The 12,063-nt window shown below is 49.2% G+C and overlaps 1 protein-coding gene across 4 annotated transcripts in view; it reads right to left on the bottom strand.

Moving 5' to 3' along the window:
• COMMD6 (COMM domain containing 6) overlaps window positions 1-12,063 on the bottom strand; it is a 73,262-nt gene that overhangs the window by 37,204 nt on the left and 23,995 nt on the right. The window lies entirely within an intron of this gene.

Below are 12,063 nucleotides of genomic sequence, written 5' to 3' on the forward strand. Positions count from 1 at the left end.
GTAGCAGGTAAGAGAGATGGTAGATATTAGTCACATAGAACCACATTCTCACGACAGGAGAAGGGACCTAGCAGATAATGCCATACAAACCCAAAAAAGCTAAGTGCGTCAGGGTGGGCGCCCTGTGGAATCCAGTGTACCTCGCAGAAAGATTTAACAATGGTAAGTCGACCATAAATCTCCTTTTCTGCAGTGGGGTACAGTGGTATTCCACAGGGAATAACATCGGGGATGTCCTAAAGCAGTTCCTCATGGGAGGGGACACACTGTAGCGGGCACAAGTACCCGGCGTCCAAAGGAAGCATCCTAGGAGGCGGAAGTATCAAAGGCACAGAACCCAATTAACGTGTTCACAGAGGACAATGTAGCTGCCTTGTACAATGGTTCTGCGGACGCGCCACGGCAGGCCGCCCAAGAAGGTCCAACCGACCAAGTAGAATGGGCCTTGATAGCAGCGGTAGCTGGGAGTCCAGCCTGCGCATAAGCTTGTGCAATCACCATTGTAATCCATCTGGCCAAGGTTTGCTTATTCACCAAAAAGTACAAAAAAGGGAATCTGACCTCATGATAGAGGCAGTCCTTTCCACATGAACACGGAGAGCCCGTACCACATCCAAAGATCTTTCTTTGGAGGACAGACCAGAAGAGATGAAGGCCGGAACCACAATCTACTGGTTAAGGTGAAAAGAGGATACTACCTTAGGCAAATAACCAGGGCGAGTTCGAAGAACAGCCCGGTCGCAAAGGAAATAGCCAACAGAAGTACGACCTTAAGCGTAAGGCATGTAAGGTCCACAGACTCAAGAGGTTCAAATGGAGACTCTTGCAGGGCATTTAAGACAGACAGATCCCATGGAGACACAGGAGTGACAGTGGTTGAATCCGTAGAACACCCTGAGTAAAAGTGTGAACGTCAGGAAGAGACGCAATTTTTTTCTGAAATCACACCGACAAGACAGATATATGAACCTTGAGGGAGGCCAGACAAAGGCCCAAGTCTAGGCCTTGTTGAAGAAAAGCCAAAATTCTGGAAGTTTTGAAAGTATATGCATCACAATTCTTAGCAGCATACCATGTGAAGTAAGAATTCCAAACCATGTGATAAATCCGAGCCAAAGTTGGTTTACGGGCTTTCAACATAGTTTGAATGACCGCCTCAGAATCCTTTTGCTCTCAGGAGTGTGGCTTTGACGGCGTGTCTCTTGAAGCATGTCTGGCCAGGTCCAGGTAGACACAAGGGCCATGAACGAGGAAGTCTGGGCGTTGAGGAAGTAGAAGAGGACGCTCTATCGAGAGACCCTGCAGGTCTGAGAACCAATGCCGTCTGGGCCACGCTGGAGCGACTAGAAGTAGTATTCCTCCTTCTTGCTTGAACTTCCGTATTACCCTGGGCAGGAGTGACACTGGAGGGAACCCGTATGGCAGCAGAAAGTTCCATGGAATTGCCAGTGCGTCCACGAATGCTGCTTGAGGATCTCTTGTCCTTGCGCCGAAGACCAGAACTTTGTGATTGTGTTGAGACGCCATCAGGTCTACATCTGGTAGGCCCCACTTGTCCACTAGGAGTTGAAAGACTTCAGGATGAAGACTCCACTTTCCGGCGTGCACGTCCTGACGACTGAGGAAGTCCACTTCCCAGTTGAGGACTCCCGGAATGAACACTGCCGATATGGCTGGCAGATGGTGTTCCACCCATTGGAGGATTTTTTACACTTCCATCATTGCCATGCGGCTTCGAGTACCGCCTTGATCATTTATGTACGCCACCGTGGTGGTGTTGTCCGACTGTACTTGAACAGGCCTGTTCTGTACCAGAGGCAGGGCAAGAGTCAATGAATTGAACACTGCCCACAATTCCAGAATGTTTATCGGGAGGAGAGATTCCTCCCTGGTCCACCGACCCTGGAGAGAGTGTTGCTCCAACACCGCGCCACAACCCCACAGACTGGCATCCGTTGTCAGGAGGACAGAGTTGGAGATCCAGAAGGGACTACCCCTGCTCAACTGTTGGTCCTGTAGCCACCAGATCATGCGAGACCTGATCCGATGTGTCAGACTGTCCCAGTTGGACAGGATTAACCTCTGCAGAGGGCGGGAATGAAACGGAGCATACTCCACCATATCGAAAGCCGACACCATGAGGCCTAGTACTTGCATTGCCGAGTGTAGACACTCACTAGCGAGAGAGGAATCTTTTCATGAAGTTTCAGGACCTTCTCCGGAGACGGTAACAGTCTTTGTCTGCGTGTCCGACCAGCAGTGCACCATGCTCCGAGCAGTGTCCAGCGAGTACTTCTTCCAATTGATGAGCCACCCGTGGGCTTGAAGGAATTGGACCGACATCTCCAGTTGACTGAAGAGGACATCTTGGGAGTTCGCCAGAATCAGCAAGTCGTCCAGATACGGCAGGATCCGGATTCCCTGACAACGGAGGAAAGCAGTCATCACGGCAATGACCTTGGTGAATATCTGAGGTGCCGTGACTAGTCCAAATGGCAGAGCCTGGAACTGAAAATGAAGGTTGCCAATAGCAAACCGCAGATATCGCTGATGCGAAATGGCAATAGGTATGTGCAGGTAAGCATCCTGTATGTCCAGGGATACCTTATAGTCATCGGGTTCCATGGCCAGCACAATAGAGTGCAGAGTTTCCATACGGAATTTGGACACTCGTACAAACATGTTCAATGATTTGAGGTTGAGGATAGGCCGGAAAGACCCATTCGGTTTCGGAACTAGAAACCGGGTCGAATAGTAGACCCTGCCTCTCTGGGACAGAGGTACCGGCACTACCACTCTTGTTTCCAGGAGGGATTGTACAACCAGCTGCAGAGCTTGTGCTTTCAACGGATCTGAGGGGATAACCGTTGAACAGAACTGGCGAGGGGGACGTCTCTTGAAAGAGATTGCGTACCTGTGAGAGACAACTTCCCGCACCCAGGCGTCTGAAGTGGTCTTTAACCAGAAAAAAATAAATGGGGGATACCGCACTGGTCATAAAATAATTTTAAATTGAATACAAAAAAAAAAAATAGGATTTTGGTACTTACCAGGTAAATCCTTTTCTTTGAATCCATAGGGGTCACTGGAGTACTCTTGGGATATGGACGGCTTCAGCAAGAACAGGGCACTGAATATTTAAATTTAGAACTCTCCTCCCCTCCATATCCCAGAGTACCTCAGTGTTTTTTACTGAGCCGAACAGGAGCTATAGAGAGGCTGACAATGGAGAATTACATATAACATAACGGACAACAATAAAGTTGACACATAACGTTACTGACAACTAAACAGTTAACACCATAAACGATAGAACTTGAAAATTTGAACCAGTCGGTGAGAGTGTGTTACCATAAGATCCCCTGAACTTACCACAAACCAGGTAAAACTGCTCTGGGTGGGCGTCCAGTGCCCCCTATGGATTCAAAGAAAAGGATTTACCTGGTAAGCACCAAAATCCTATTTTCTTTTTCATCCACTAGGGGTCACTGGAGTACTCTTGGGACGTACCAAAGCTTCCCCCGTGGGCGGGAGAGCTGTTTGGCACCTGTAACACTAGGCGGCCACAGCTACATGCTGATGCTGCAAACTTATCAAACTTGTAAAAGCGCACAAACGTGTGCACTGATGACCATGTAGCCGCACGGCAAAGCTGCGTCGTAGAAGCCCCACGACCAGCTGCCCATGAAGTTCCCACAGAACGTGTGGAATGAGCTGTTACTGATGTAGGCGGCTGTAACCTAGCATGAAGGTAAGCCTGACGTATGGTCAGTTCAATCCATCTGGATAAGGTCTGCTTAGAAGCTGGCCAACCCATCTTAGCAGCATCATAGAGAACAAACAACGTATCTGTCTTACGAACTGTAGACGTTCGGGATACATAAACGCGTAGTGCACATCCACATCCAAAGTTCTAGAATCTTCTGTTAACACAGGAACTACTATTGGTTGATTGATGTGAAAAGAGGACACTACCTTTGGTAGGAAAGCGGGATTCGTCCGAAGTTCCGCTCTGTTATCATGAAACACCAAATACGGTGGCTTGCATGACAAGGCACCCAAATCTGAAACACGCCTTGCCGAAGCTAAGGCTAGTAGAAAAATTGTTTTCCAAGTGAGAAACTTAATATCAACTTGTTGTAAGGGTTCAAAATATGAAGACTGTAAGAAATCGAAAACCAGATTCAAGTCCCATGGCGCTGTAGGTGGAATGAATGGAGGCTGTACGCTGAGGACACCTTGTAGAAAAGTGTGTACCGACGGCAATAGAGCCAATCGTCTTTGAAAGTAATTTAACAAAGCAGATACCTGCACCTTAAGTGTAGATAAACGCAGACCTCCATCTAACCCCGTCTGTAGAAATAACAAAAGACGGGATAACTTGAAAGATGAAGTCGGAAACTTCCGAGCTTCACACCAACCTATATAGGCACGCCAAATTCTGTAATGAGCTGCCGTAACAGGCTTCCTAGCTCGTAACATGGTTGGTATAACCGATTTTGGAACGCCCTCTCTTCGTAAGAGGGCGGTCTCAACAGCCACCCCGTCAAACGCAGCCGCGCTAAATCTGGGTAAAGGAACGGACCCTGTTGTAACAGGTCCGGATGTAGTGGGAGTGGCCAAGGATCGTCTGCGAGTAGTCCGCGGAGATCCGAGAACCAAGCTCTCCGAGGCCAATGAGGCGCCACTAGTATTACTGTGGCGGACTCTCTTTTTGATCCGTTTCAGCAACAGAGGGAGCAGCGGAAAATAAGATTTTACTTACCGATAAATCTATTTCTCGGAGTCCGTAGTGGATGCTGGGGTTCCTGAAAGGACCATGGGGAATAGCGGCTCCGCAGGAGACAGGGCACAAAAAGTAAAGCTTTTTCCGATCAGGTGGTGTGCACTGGCTCCTCCCCCTATGACCCTCCTCCAGACTCCAGTTAGGTACTGTGCCCGGACGAGCGTACACAATAAGGGAGGATTTTGAATCCCGGGTAAGACTCATACCAGCCACACCAATCACACCGTACAACTTGTGATCTAAACCCAGTTAACAGTATGATAACAGCGGAGCCTCTGAAAGATGGCTTCCTTCAACAATAACCCGAATTAGTTAACAATAACTATGTACAATTTATGCAGATAATCCGCACTTGGGATGGGCGCCCAGCATCCACTACGGACTCCGAGAAATAGATTTATCGGTAAGTAAAATCTTATTTTCTCTATCGTCCTAGTGGATGCTGGGGTTCCTGAAAGGACCATGGGGATTATACCAAAGCTCCCAAACGGGCGGGAGAGTGCGGATGACTCTGCAGCACCGAATGAGAGAACTCCAGGTCCTCCTTAGCCAGAGTATCAAATTTGTAAAATTTTACAAACGTGTTCTCCCCTGACCACGTAGCTGCTCGGCAAAGTTGTAATGCCGAGACCCCTCGGGCAGCCGCCCAAGATGAGCCCACCTTCCTTGTGGAGTGGGCCTTTACAGATTTAGGCTGTGGCAGGCCTGCCACAGAATGTGCAAGTTGGATTGTGCTACAGATCCAACGAGCAATCGTCTGCTTAGACGCCGGAGCACCCATCTTGTTGGGTGCATACAATATAAACAACGAGTCAGATTTTCTGACTCCAGCTGTCCTTGCAATATATATTTTTAATGCTCTGACAACGTCCAGTAACTTGGAGTCCTCCAAGTCACTTGTAGCCGCAGGCACTACAATAGGCTGGTTCAGATGAAATGCTGACACCACCTTAGGGAGAAAATGCGGACGAGTCCGCAGTTCTGCCCTGTCCGAATGGAAAATCAGATATGGGCTTTTGTAAGATAAAGCTGCCAATTCTGACACTCTCCTGGCAGAAGCCAGGGCTATAAGCATGGTCACTTTCCATGTGAGATATTTCAAATCCACCTTTTTTAGTGGTTCAAACCAATGAGATTTTAGGAAATCCAAAACCACATTGAGATCCCACGGTGCCACTGGAGGCACCACAGGAGGCTGTATATGCAGCACTCCCTTAACAAAGGTCTGGACTTCAGGGACTGAAGCCAATTCTTTTTGAAAGAAAATCGACAGGGCCGAAATTTGAACCTTAATAGATCCCAATTTGAGACCCATTGACAATCCTGATTGCAGGAAATGTAGGAATCGACCCAGTTGAAATTCCTCCGTCGGAGCACTCCGATCTTCGCACCACGCAACATATTTTCGCCAAATTCGGTGATAATGTTGCACGGTTACTTCCTTCCTTGCTTTAATCAAAGTAGGAATGACTTCTTCCGGCATGCCTTTTTCCTTTAGGATCCGGCGTTCAACCGCCATGCCGTCAAACGCAGCCGCGGTAAGTCTTGAAACAGACAGGGACCCTGCTGAAGCAAGTCCCTCCTTAGAGGTAGAGGCCACGGATCTTCCGTGATCATCTCTTGAAGTTCCGGGTACCAAGTCCTTCTTGGCCAATCCGGAACCACTAGTATCGTTCTTACGCCTCTTTGCCGTATAATTCTCAATACTTTTGGTATGAGAGGCAGAGGAGGAAACACATACACCGACTGGTACACCCAAGGCGTTACCAGCGCGTCCACAGCTATTGCCTGCGGATCTCTTGACCTGGCGCAATACCTGTCCAGTTTTTTGTTGAGGCGAGACGCCATCATGTCCACCATTGGTCTTTCCCAACGGGTTACCAGCATGTGGAAGACTTCTGGATGAAGTCCCCACTCTCCCGGGTGAAGATCGTGTCTGCTGAGGAAGTCTGCTTCCCAGTTGTCCACTCCCGGGATGAACACTGCTGACAGTGCTATCACATGATTCTCTGCCCAGCGAAGAATCCTTGCAGCTTCTGCCATTGCACTCCTGCTTCTTGTGCCGCCCTGTCTGTTCACATGGGCGACTGCCGTGATGTTGTCCGACTGGATCAACACCGGTTTTCCCTGAAGCAGAGGTTCTGCCTGGCTTAGAGCATTGTATATTGCTCTTAGTTCCAGAATGTTTATGTGAAGAGACGTTTCCAGGCTCGTCCATACTCCCTGGAAGTTTCTTCCTTGTGTGACTGCTCCCCAGCCTCTCAGGCTGGCGTCCGTGGTCACCAGGATCCAATCCTGTATGCCGAATCTGCGGCCCTCCAATAGATGAGCACTCTGCAACCACCACAGAAGAGACACCCTTGTCCTTGGAGACAGGGTTATCCGCAGGTGCATCTGAAGATGCGACCCTGACCATTTGTTCAACAGATCCCTTTGGAAAATTCTTGCGTGGAATCTGCCGAATGGAATTGCTTCGTAAGAAGCCACCATTTTTCCCAGGACTCTTGTGCATTGATGTACAGACACCTTTCCTGGTTTTAGGAGGTTCCTGACAAGCTCGGATAACTCCTTGGCTTTTTCCTCCGGGAGAAAAACCTTTTTCTGAACCGTGTCCAGAATCATCCCTAGGAACAGCAGACGAGTTGTCGGCATTAACTGGGATTTTGGAATATTCAGAATCCACCCGTGCTGTTTTAGCACTTCCTGAGACAGTGCTAATCCCATCTCTAGCTGTTCTCTGGACCTCGCCCTTATTAGGAGATCGTCCAAGTATGGGATAATTAATACGCCTTTTCTTCGAAGAAGAATCATCATCTCGGCCATTACCTTTGTAAAGATCCGAGGTGCCGTGGACAATCCGAACGGCAGCGTCTGAAACTGATAGTGACAGTTTTGTACAACGAACCTGAGGTACCCCTGGTGTGAGGGGTAAATTGGAACGTGGAGATACGCATCCTTGATGTCCAAGGATACCATAAAGTCCCCCTCTTCCAGGTTCGCTATCACTGCTCTGAGTGACTCCATTTTGAACTTGAACTTCTTTATGTACAGGTTCAAGGACTTCAGATTTAGAATAGGCCTTACCGAGCCATCCGGCTTCGGTACCACAAAAAGAGTGGAATAATACCCCTTCCCTTGTTGCAGAAGAGGTACCTTGACTATCACCTGCTGAGAGTACAGCTTGTGAATGGCTTCCAACACAGTCTCCCTTTCGGAGGGGGACGTTGGTAAAGCAGACTTCAGGAAACGGCGAGGTGGATCTGTCTCTAATTCCAACCTGTATCCCTGAGATATTATCTGCAGGATCCAGGGATCTACTTGCGAGTGAGCCCACTGCGCGCTGTAATTTTTGAGACGACCCCCCACGGTCCCCGAGTCCGCTTGAGAAGCCCCAGCGTCATGCTGAGGCTTTTGTAGAAGCCGGGGAGGGCTTCTGATCCTGGGAAGGAGCTGCGTGTTGCTGTCTCTTCCCTCGACCTTTGCCTCGTGGCAGATATGAATAGCCCTTTGCTCTCTTATTTTTAAAGGAACGAAAGGGCTGCGGTTGAAAAGTCGGTGCCTTTTTCTGTTGGGGAGTGACTTGAGGTAGAAAGGTGGATTTCCCGGCTGTAGCCGTGGCCACCAAATCTGATAGACCGACTCCAAATAACTCCTCCCCTTTATACGGCAAAACTTCCATATGCCGTTTTGAATCCGCATCGCCTGTCCACTGTCGCGTCCATAAAGCTCTTCTGGCCGAAATGGACATAGCACTTACCCGTGATGCCAGTGTGCATATATCCCTCTGTGCATCACGCATATAAAGAAATGCATCCTTTATTTGTTCTAACGACAGTAAAATATTGTCCCTGTCCAGGGTATCAATATTTTCAATCAGGGATTCTGACCAAACTACCCCCGCACTGCCCATCCAGGCAGTCGCTACAGCTGGTCGTAGTATAACACCTGCATGTGTGTATATACTTTTTTGGATATTTTCCATCCTCCTATCTGATGGATCTTTAAGTGCGGCCGTCTCAGGAGAGGGTAACGCCACTTGTTTAGATAAGCGTGTTAGCGCCTTGTCCACCCTAGGAGGTGTTTCCCAGCGCTCCCTAACCTCTGGCGGGAAAGGGTATAATGCCAATAATTTCTTTGAAATTATCAGCTTTTTATCAGGGGCAACCCACGCTTCATTACACACGTCATTTAGTTCTTCTGATTCAGGAAAAACTATAGGTAGTTTTTTCATACCCCACATAATACCCTGTTTAGTGGTACCTGTAGTATCAGCTAAATGTAACGCCTCCTTCATTGCCAAAATCATATAACGTGTGGCCCTACTGGAAAATACGGTTGATTCGTCACCGTCACCACTGGAGTCATCGCCTGTGTCTGGGTCTGTGTCGACCGACTGAGGCAAAGGGCGTTTCACAGCCCCTGACGGTGTTTGAGTCGCCTGGACAGGCACTAATTGATTGTCCGGCCGTCTCATGTCGTCAAACGACTGCTTTAGCGTGTTGACACTATCCCGTAGTTCCATAAATAAAGGCATCCATTCTGGTGTCGACTCCCTAGGGGGTGACATCCTCATATTTGGCAATTGCTCCGCCTCCACACCAATATCGTCCTCATACATGTCGACACACACGTACCGACACACAGCAGACACACAGGGAATGCTCCTAACGAAGACAGGACCCACTAGCCCTTTGGGGAGACAGAGGGAGAGTTTGCCAGCACACACCAAAAGCGCTATATATATATATATCAGGGATAGCCTTATAATAAGTGCTCCCTTATAGCTGCTTTGTTATATCAAAATATCGCCATAAATGTGCCCCCCCCTCTCTGTTTTACCCTGTTTCTGTAGTGCAGTGCAGGGGAGAGACTTGGGAGCCGTCCTGACCAGCGGAGCTGTGAGAGGAAATGGCGCCGTGTGCTGAGGAGATAGGCCCCGCCCCTTTTCCGGCGGGCTCGTCTCCCGCTATTTAGAAAAATTAGGCAGGGGTTAAATATCTCCATATAGCCTCTAGGGCTATATGTGAGGTATTTTTAGCCTTTATAGGTACTCATTTGCCTCCCAGGGCGCCCCCCTCCCAGCGCCCTGCACCCTCAGTGACTGCCGTGTGAAGTGTGCTGAGAGGAAAATGGCGCACAGCTGCAGTGCTGTGCGCTACCTTTAGAAGACTGCAGGAGTCTTCAGCCGCCGATTCTGGACCTCTTCTGATTTCAGCATCTGCAAGGGGGCCGGCGGCGTGGCTCCGGTGACCATCCAGGCTGTACCTGTGATCGTCCCTCTGGAGCTTGATGTCCAGTAGCCAAGAAACCAATCCATCCTGCACGCAGGTGAGTTGACTCCTTCTCCCCTCAGTCCCTCGCTGCAGTGATCCTGTTGCCAGCAGGAATCACTGTAAAATAAAAAACCTAGCTAAACTTTCTCTAAGCAGCTCTTTAGGAGAGCCACCTAGATTGCACCCTTCTCGGCCGGGCACAAAAATCTAACTGGAGTCTGGAGGAGGGTCATAGGGGGAGGAGCCAGTGCACACCACCTGATCGGAAAAAGCTTTACTTTTTGTGCCCTGTCTCCTGCGGAGCCGCTATTCCCCATGGTCCTTTCAGGAACCCCAGCATCCACTAGGACGATAGAGAAATGGTGGAAACCGATACACGAGGCCGTACGGCCACGCGATTGTGAGAGCATCCACCGCCACTGCCCTTTGGATCTCGCGTTCTGGACACATACTGGGGCGTTTGGCGATTGTGGCGAGATGCCATCAGGTCCACTTGAGGGTAACCTCACCTCTGGACCAACATGTGAAACACTTCTGGATTTAATGCCCATTCTCCTGGATGAAAATCCTGACGGCTGAGATAATCCGCCTCCCAGTTGTCCACTCCCGGAATGAACACTGCCGACAAAATCACTTGGTGATGCTCGGCCCAAGTGAGGATTCGAGCTACTTCCCGCATTGCCATGCGGCTTCTCGTTCCTCCTTGTTTGTTGATATATGCGACCACCGTCGCGTTGTCTGAGACAGTCTGAGACCGAACCATGTGCACTGCTCGTCGTAGCGTACTGTAAATTGCCCGGAGTTCCAGGACATTTATAGACAGCAATATTTCGTGATCCGCCCAGAGACCCTGGAGTTGACAAGTTTGAACTACAGCTCCCCAACCTCTGAGACTCGCGTCCGTCGTTAGAATTATCCAATTCCAGGCGCCGAACCGTTTCCCTGCGGTTAGATTGTGTACTTTGAGCCACCAGAGTAGAGATACCCCGGCCCGTGGCGACAACCTCACCCTGTGGTGAATCTGCAGATGCGAGCCCGACCACTGTGCGAGCACATCCAGTTGAAAAGGAGGCGAGAGTGAAATCTTCCGAACTGAAGCGCTTCGAAAGCCGCCACCATTGTGCCTAAGAGGCGAATGCACAAATGTACCGAGACTGTGCGTGGCTTGAGCACTAATTGTACCAGATGACGAATAATCTGTACTTTGTTCTGGTAGGTAAATTCTTTGATTTACCGTATCGAGAATCATACCTAGGAATTGAAGTCGTTGAGACGGAATTAGATGTGATTTCTTGAAGTTGACAATCCAACCGTGCTGAACTAGTACATTGTACATTTGCAACGCATGTTGGAGGAGCATCTGTTGAGACGGAGCTTTGATGAGCAGATCGTCCAAGTACGGAACCATCATCACTCCCAGGGATCTGAGATGAGCTATCATCACAGACATCACCTTGGTAAATACCCGAGGCGCTGACGAGAGGCCAAACGGTAGAATCTGAAACTGGTAATGGTTCTGCCGTATCGCAAAACGCAAGAACCTTTGATGAGGTGGCCAAATCAGAATGTGTAAGTACGCATCCTTGAGATCTAGCGCAATCATTTATTCCTGTGGCACTAAACCTGCAATTACTGACCGCAGAGATTCCATTTTGAATCTGTAGTGAGTGACGTACTGAGTGAGACCTTTTAAGTTCAATATTGGCCTGACGGAGCCATCCGGCTTTGGTACCACAAACAGACTGGAATAATAACCCTGACCTTGTTGGTGTACAGGGACCGGAATCAAAACTGCTGAATCCAGCAGGGACGGAATGCAATTTGCAGAACCGCCCTCTTGTCGTCCGACAGAGGCAGTCCTGTCTTGAAAAACCGCAGTGGCAGGAGACAGTCGAACTCTATTTTGTAACCTTTTAACACTAAATTGCGGATCCACCCATCTGTGGATGTCTGGAACCACGCCAAATGGAACGTCTGAAGGCGTGCTCCCACAATTGGAGATCC

This window comes from Pseudophryne corroboree, chromosome 2, assembly GCF_028390025.1.
Source record: "Pseudophryne corroboree isolate aPseCor3 chromosome 2, aPseCor3.hap2, whole genome shotgun sequence".
Classification (NCBI taxonomy): domain Eukaryota; kingdom Metazoa; phylum Chordata; class Amphibia; order Anura; family Myobatrachidae; genus Pseudophryne; species Pseudophryne corroboree.